Genomic DNA, 7,478 nt, shown 5'->3' with positions numbered 1-7,478 from the left:
AAAACTCGTAAACTATGAAAGCTACAGAGATGAAGTAATTATATATTTGTAGAGCAGACATTACTCGTGGTCGTTACGCTTGACTCACCCGGTTAACTCTTGAAGTGATGACGTAATGAGCGCTGGTGGGGAGCGTATAATTGAAGTCAGGAAGAGCTGTGACTCAGAAAGTAATAGGCCGAGTTGCGTGATTTGAACTTTAAGTGGCTTGTGAGTGAGCAGCACTAAGTGGTGCTAGTTGTGTGAAATAACTATAAAGTTACTAACTTTGGTTTTGGAGCCATTAAGCGCAAATGCCTAAGCGAAAACCGGTTATGTTGGAGAAAAAGAAAACAAATGAAATCGCTCGAGCAGAAGCCATTAAAAAAGCAGAAAAGTGTCGTAGGTGTCGAATGAGGCATAAGTACCCGAGAAAACGAGCCAGTGGAGCAAAAGGAACTCCCGAACGAGACGCGAAATTCGCGCTCGAGCGAGCCTCAGCCGTCCACCCCGCGAGAAGCAGCGGGGAATGAGAACATTGTTTGGTAATGGACGTGGACATGCTCTCTGATGATACTGATGTTGATATGGGGTCAGTTCAGCCAGTGGTTGTGAACGATGGGCCGAGTTTGGCGCAATCTTTCTGGCGTGGCTGCCCGACCGTCAAGTAACACATTCATCGAATTCACATAAAAAAAGAAACCAATATAAATTTTGTTAAATTATTTTATTTATTTCATATACATCATTCTCGTTCATTGCGATGGAAATTCATTAAAAAAAACCCTGGTGGCTGCAGTCCAAAATGCAGAATAGCCAGAATAGTTTCTCTCAGAAATTCAACCTATTTCATGGGGGAGGAGGGTCAATAGTGCCATACAATAACAAACAATAACAAAAAGGCAAAAAATTAGTGTCTCCATTTCGTAATTAGATTTTTCAAAGAGCTGAAACGCTAATAACAAACATGTTAGAATGTCTGAGAAAATTGTCTACATATTTGTTTTTATTTATTTTTTACACTTCGGAAAAGAAGGGGCAGGAACTACCCCTCAACGACTCCCTCCATTGATGTGCCCTTTTTCGGAAAAAAGAAGGGGAATGGGAGCGTAGAAACATTTATTTTTAGTCACCGGTGTGATTATCCCGCGATTTTTTTTAAAAAAGAGAGATGGTGAACATATATAACAATTTGTTTGGCTGCACGCTTTCAGATGGCGAAGCGATGCTAACTAAAACAGTCCGGAGAAATTTTATGTCCCTCCCCTATCTTTTAAAAGCTGTGTGGGGACCCCTGCGAAGGGAGGGGTGGAAAGGAAATGCAATAAATCCACATGTGCCTCCGAATCCTGATTTACGCGACCACGTCACGGGTCGTTATTATTTACGGCGTGAAATGCAGGGATTCCGGACCGACGCAGGATGTTAATAGACACGACAGATATAATTTATCATACAAAGATAATACACATCGACTCATGTTTTTTTATAAATCCCCGCCCGAGCGCACGATAATGTTCCTCCACTTTTGTTACCGGAATGACCGCTGCAGTCTCACTACACTCCAGTCTTTGTGGCCGCGAGGATTTTTTTTCTAGAGGAAAACGTTCGTGTGTACGGGGACATTACGGCACGATATACAGGACCAGCTAAAATTTAAACAACTCATCCTGGAATTTTAATCGCACGAAATAAAAAATTTTGTCTTTTAAGTTTTGCGGAAAATTTTCCATTATCTAACATGTGTAGAAAAAATAACCAAAGACAGGTAAACTCCAATTGAAAACACCAAACTGGAAATCAACAGAGAACTCAAAGAGTCTAAAACCCACGCTGAAAATAGTAGAACAGAAGACATAAACACAGAAACAAATACCTCCACAATTTATTAAAAGCGAAGTGCAAAACATTATTTATCAGTAAAATAGCAACTAAGGAAGGAAATCAAAAACCAAAAATTAAATTATGACGTTAATCAATCATCACGTGCATGAGGACGCTTCACGCGAGTATACTTATGTAAAGAATGCATTTTCTCAGACACACTCGCATGGAACAATACAACAACAAAAAACGTAAACAAATTTTGTCAAGCCATTATTTACCGCTGGCTAATTTTTGCAATATCGGTGGTGCGTTATACATGATTACCGCCATAAATACATAATACCGTAGAAAAATACGTTAGACCTAAATTCCTTAGAAGGAATTAGAACAATATCACAGTATCGTTGGCTGACAACGAGACAGTTTAAAAAAGAAAAGCAAAAAAATTGGTTGTCAGTAAAGTCGGTTTACGGACGATAGTTTAACGTGACGTCATAAAAAACATTGATGAAATGATTGCATACTTTTATGAATAAAATTGAATCATTTTTATTTTAATAATAAAAGAATAAATATTTGAAATTATACTAGTAATCAGATTTTTAAAATGCAAGAATAATTAACCTTGATTGCCGAAAATGTTGTTGTAATAAGCAATGAAAACCACATTAACTTTTCACTTCACTTTATAAACAGTCGACGAAACAGTTTACGTGTGGATGACTTGTAATTAATTTCAAAAAAATGACGTTTAGCTATAAAGTTTAAATAAAATAATGAACAAGTTTTCATTTAAATAAACTGTAATCAAATATCTATAATCAATTATATGAATCACCATCATTTTTTAGTCAATTGAAACATAACCTATTATTACTGCACTCGCCGACAGATGCTATTTTTTTTAATAATAAAAGAATAAATACTTAAATTATACTTGTAATCAGATTTTTAAAATGCAAGTAGATGTAAGTTGTGTGCTGCCACTGTCTTTCTTCTCCTCGGACGCATAGGCCAATCTAGTGGAAGAGAGATAGATGCGGCGCAAGCGTACAATGAGCGTAACTGGACACAGCGTAACGGAACAATGTGCGTAACGGGACACTTTTTCGTGCGTGCAGCCGGCGTTCATCGATTTATTAAACGTTGTCACGTCAAAAAACGGACAGACATCAACCGTGGACAACACAATGACTAAACAGCGAAGCACAGGCGAACACAGCGATGAAATTAAACAGATATTCTTGCAACACAATGGTGCCAGCATAGAAAAACACAGTAGGCTTCCTAAGACAGAACAGTTTTAACGTTTCAGGAAATGAGATCTTTTCCCGTCATCAGGCACTAGCAAATTGGTCTATGACAAACAGTTTAAACCAGCAGTGGCGAGTAGGAAAGCCCACGTGTAATGGGTTTTGTCGCTGCTGAGTCTAGGGCGACTATCAGGGTCACCAGGTCCTATGTGCAGCGCTGTGTTGCAGCCGAGTTACGCCCGCCGTGAGAAGGTGTTCCTACGCCATATCTTAATATATAAAAATACAGTTTCCTGATATTTGTTTCCAGTGAACTCTTCACCAATTCAACCGATTTCGATGAAAATTGGCATTTATGTGTAATTTTTTCCAACTTGAGAGATAGGATAGTTTTTATTTCGATAAAGGGTCTTAATTTATAATTAATAATAAACTGATCATCAATGTTGATTGGTGTTATTAATCGTAAGTTTCATAAGTCTCAAACAGATGGCGTCTTAAATCAGTTTTTTTACAGACAACTGTTGTACTGTCTGACATAAATATTTCATAGATGGCGCTACGTTTCAATTCTAATTTTAATTTTCTCCATGTTGTGCACATTTTCGTTGATCAATGTACTATGTAACCTCGCTTTTTTGTATTATTTTTTATTTTATTCTCACGTGTTTACAATTATGGATATCTATCTTCAGCTCTCAATCTACAGATATAATCAGAGTATTTATTAATAAAATGAACTGCGATTTATTATAAGTATAGGTAATCAGAGTATTTAATAATAAAATAGAATTGAAAACGGTATGTTAATCTGTGTTAAATTTTGCAGCCACAGCAACGCGTGGCTGGGTCTGCTAGTAATATTTATATACTTATAAAATATTTATGAGTAAATTTATAAAAAGCGAAGAGCAAGACAGGAAACCAAATTCTGCTATGTATGAGACTGATGACCACATAGTTCAATGACAACATTAATGCATTAAGGAACCAGAAGAATAAAAAAAAACATCAGTTAGGATTTGTGACGTAACCTTGCTATGCTCCCGGATGCCCAGCGAACTGGAAACAACATCCAGTTAGGTCAATTTTAATGTTTACGTTGATTTTGATTGACCAACTTTCGTAGCGCAGTCGGATGCGAGCCAGCTTTCAGCGCGAATAATTCTAAGTTAAGAGTCCCAGGCAAGGTAAGGACGTAAATTTGTACAGGCCTTAATCCGTCACTATTACGCCATGTAGTCACTAAATTGTCAAATAAAATCATTGCATGCCAACAGGCCAATAGTTATTCATCAAAGGAAGGATGCACGGCTCTCTAGTGACAACTTACCAACGAGAAAAAATACAAAAAAAGGAAAGTGTTTGGAGCTATTGACTGACGAGCCAAGGGACTTCGGTTCAATTCCAGACCAAGTCGGGAATTTTTTGGAAAGTTCCGTCACTGGGCGTAAGACCGGGCGTCCGGGCGTCTGGTTGTTTCATTGCCTCCACACTGCGGAAGGCAATGACGAACCATCGCATCATCATCTCGCCCGGTGCGCCGTGGTGATCTCCCCGCGGCGATGTCTGACCTCGGGCTGATCAATGCGCCAATATCAGTTATAAAATAAAACAAGTCTTTAAACGTTCTTTGAATGGTTCTTGCAACGAGAAGGATTGATTAAAAATTAAAAAAATATATATTTTGGAGAACGTCAACGCTGTTGACTCTTTATGCCACAGAAAAACCAAACCGAAGAACGGAAAAAGAAAGATTAATACACAGATACACAGAAAACAAGCCCAAATCAGCCGATAAGTCTGTTTGTGCCTGAGGACGGGAGCAGATATCAGTTCCCGAAATGTCTGCCGTGTTCGTGTGTGCAGTCGTCGTTGTGGTGTATAGAATACCTGCTTTATTTCATCGCTGGGTTCGTACGTGCGTCCTGTATTGCCGGTGTGTTTGGTATCATCGCTGGGTCCTCCTTTTTGTCGCTATGTTGTCCAACGTTATAGTCTGCCTATATTTGATGTTTCTGTTGAAACTGTCTCGTCAATTTCAGACAAACTTGTTTCGTCTGTGCTGTGATATTTTTCAGATTAATTACTCTTTCACAATTCTCTGTGCGGTTTATTTTTTTTTAACGTTTGGTTCGTTTTTATATATTAATCTTTCCTTGTCCGTTCTTCGGGATTGTACTCCATGACATACAGCACTAACTAGCAATGGCGTATGTCCTAAATAATGATTAAAAGCAAACGTATTAAAATGTTATGTACACCTTTATTTACTTCAGTGGGAGCCTCGCATAAGCTGACAATACCCTTCCCTTGGTGAGTGGACATTGATGAATAATCTCCTCCTCCTCCTTTTTTTTTTGACTTCCCACAAACGAATCTCGGGATTGCAGCATCATTGTCCGACGGCGAGGGATTGTTGTCAGGATGTCGACGTCCTTTCTCTACGCGGATACGCCGCCGCCGACAATGCGGTCGTATCGACGGTATTAAATTAAAACCCTTCGCATCGCTGTCTCTCTTTCTCCGGCACTCTCGGCCGGCCACGCTGATTTTTGGACGATAGAAAAAAAATGGCGTGCCTTTACGAATACGCATACCCGCTCGCGCAGCTGTAATTTAATTAAAAATTTATGTCTCGTCCGTCGCGGAGGAAGACAGGGGTGGCACCCTCTCGGCTGAAGAAATGATTGAAGCCTCTCGCGGAACGCTTTTCGCCTGCGATCTAATCGGGCGACACTTTGGGCACGTGATTCGCTTCTTTTTTATATCTTGAGATGTTTGATAACTTTTGTTTGCACGAGAAATAAAGAAGCCAGTGTTTCGAAATGTTTCAAAAATTTATCTGTTTTCACATAAAAATTAAAAAGATTTTATTTTATCAAGTTTTTGTATAGACAGTAATATAAAAAACAAGGAAATGTAAATTTTGCATTTTTTAAATATTTAAACGGAGGGGTGGGAGTGGTCAACTGGGAAAGATAACACCTTAAGTCTTTTGCATGCGCCGTGTACGAGTATTTTTATATGTTTGCATTTTAGATATTACAAATAATTAGAAAATATAATTAGCACTCATACACATGCTTGCTTTTGTGAGTATTAAATTTCCCGAAATCTTAGTGTGATCGAGTAAAAGATGTAAAAGGAACGGATAGTAAAAATACTATTATCCCGTATGTTATTTGAAGATATTTTTCGGACGTAACGTCATTGCTGGTTACGTTGTATATCGTAGACAAACCTCAATTAATGTCAAAAAGATGAATATGCAAACACACAGAAAGACCTTATTGAGGTTTATAAATTAAAAAGAGTGTCTGGTAGAAGAACCGATGGAATATCTTGAGGGATTGGGGAGGTCATTTGCTAGTTATTACCCATAGACCACATGTTCCAAATGTCACGGTACTGGGGATATACTTATATATTTTAAATATTTTTAATAAACCAAAATTTCGCTTTGTCATCATATATTTTGTTTTTGTTTTTGATGGTTATAGCATTAAGTATTTTTTGTTGTGTTCTACAATGTATTTTAATTTTAAATATATATTTTTAAACAATTAGTTTCAAGAAAATAACTAATGCGTTCCAAAATCACAACAATGTTTTAAATGTATGAAACAATGACACAGTAATGACGTAAATCCAACAAAAAATTTCAATTAATAATACCCAAACACATCCATACATTAAAAAGAACTGCAACGTGTGTACATGTATATTTGTGGTATATTTGTGATTCGAAGTGGTATATAGTCTATCAGTAAATTTCATATATCATCACCAAATAACTATTTAATGGATTCAATTGATATTTAGAACGGTAATACTATATGCCGTGAAGTATCATTAAATACATTTTCAATCCCTATTAGTTGAATCATTCTCGCAGCAAGCACACATTTTCTTTTCTCGCATAGCTCAGAACTCTTTAAAGCGGTCAAAGTTGCACGTATACTGTACATGTACAATTATTTTGTAAATGAAACAAAACAATTAATGTAAACTGACATATATTTGTAAATTTACATTAAAGTTTTACTGCAAAATAGTTTCCTCAGTAAAATTGGGTTCGGATTCTTACCACGGCATTTATGCTTTATAATGTCCCAGAACCTCCAATAGTCAAAGTTGTTTGTAAACCGTTTTCTAAATAGCTTTTCAATGTTAACTTCTCACATAAGTAATAGTCAAAAAAATTCAAATAGGTGAATATTCGATTATCTTTTCCATGGTTTAAAAAATTAGGCTTGAATGAAACATCACTTAAAATTTAAAATTATGTGCCTTTTTTCTTAAAATATACTGGTATTATCTAAAAACGTATTTCGTATATGCAAAAATAATCATAGTCTGAAAAAGACAGAAAAAGAGAAAAAAAAGAGTGATCTTTCAGTTCTCGCCAGAGATGTG

This window comes from Bacillus rossius, chromosome 1 (genome assembly GCF_032445375.1).
Source record: "Bacillus rossius redtenbacheri isolate Brsri chromosome 1, Brsri_v3, whole genome shotgun sequence".
Classification (NCBI taxonomy): domain Eukaryota; kingdom Metazoa; phylum Arthropoda; class Insecta; order Phasmatodea; family Bacillidae; genus Bacillus; species Bacillus rossius.
Note: the sequence above shows the minus strand (reverse complement) of the source record.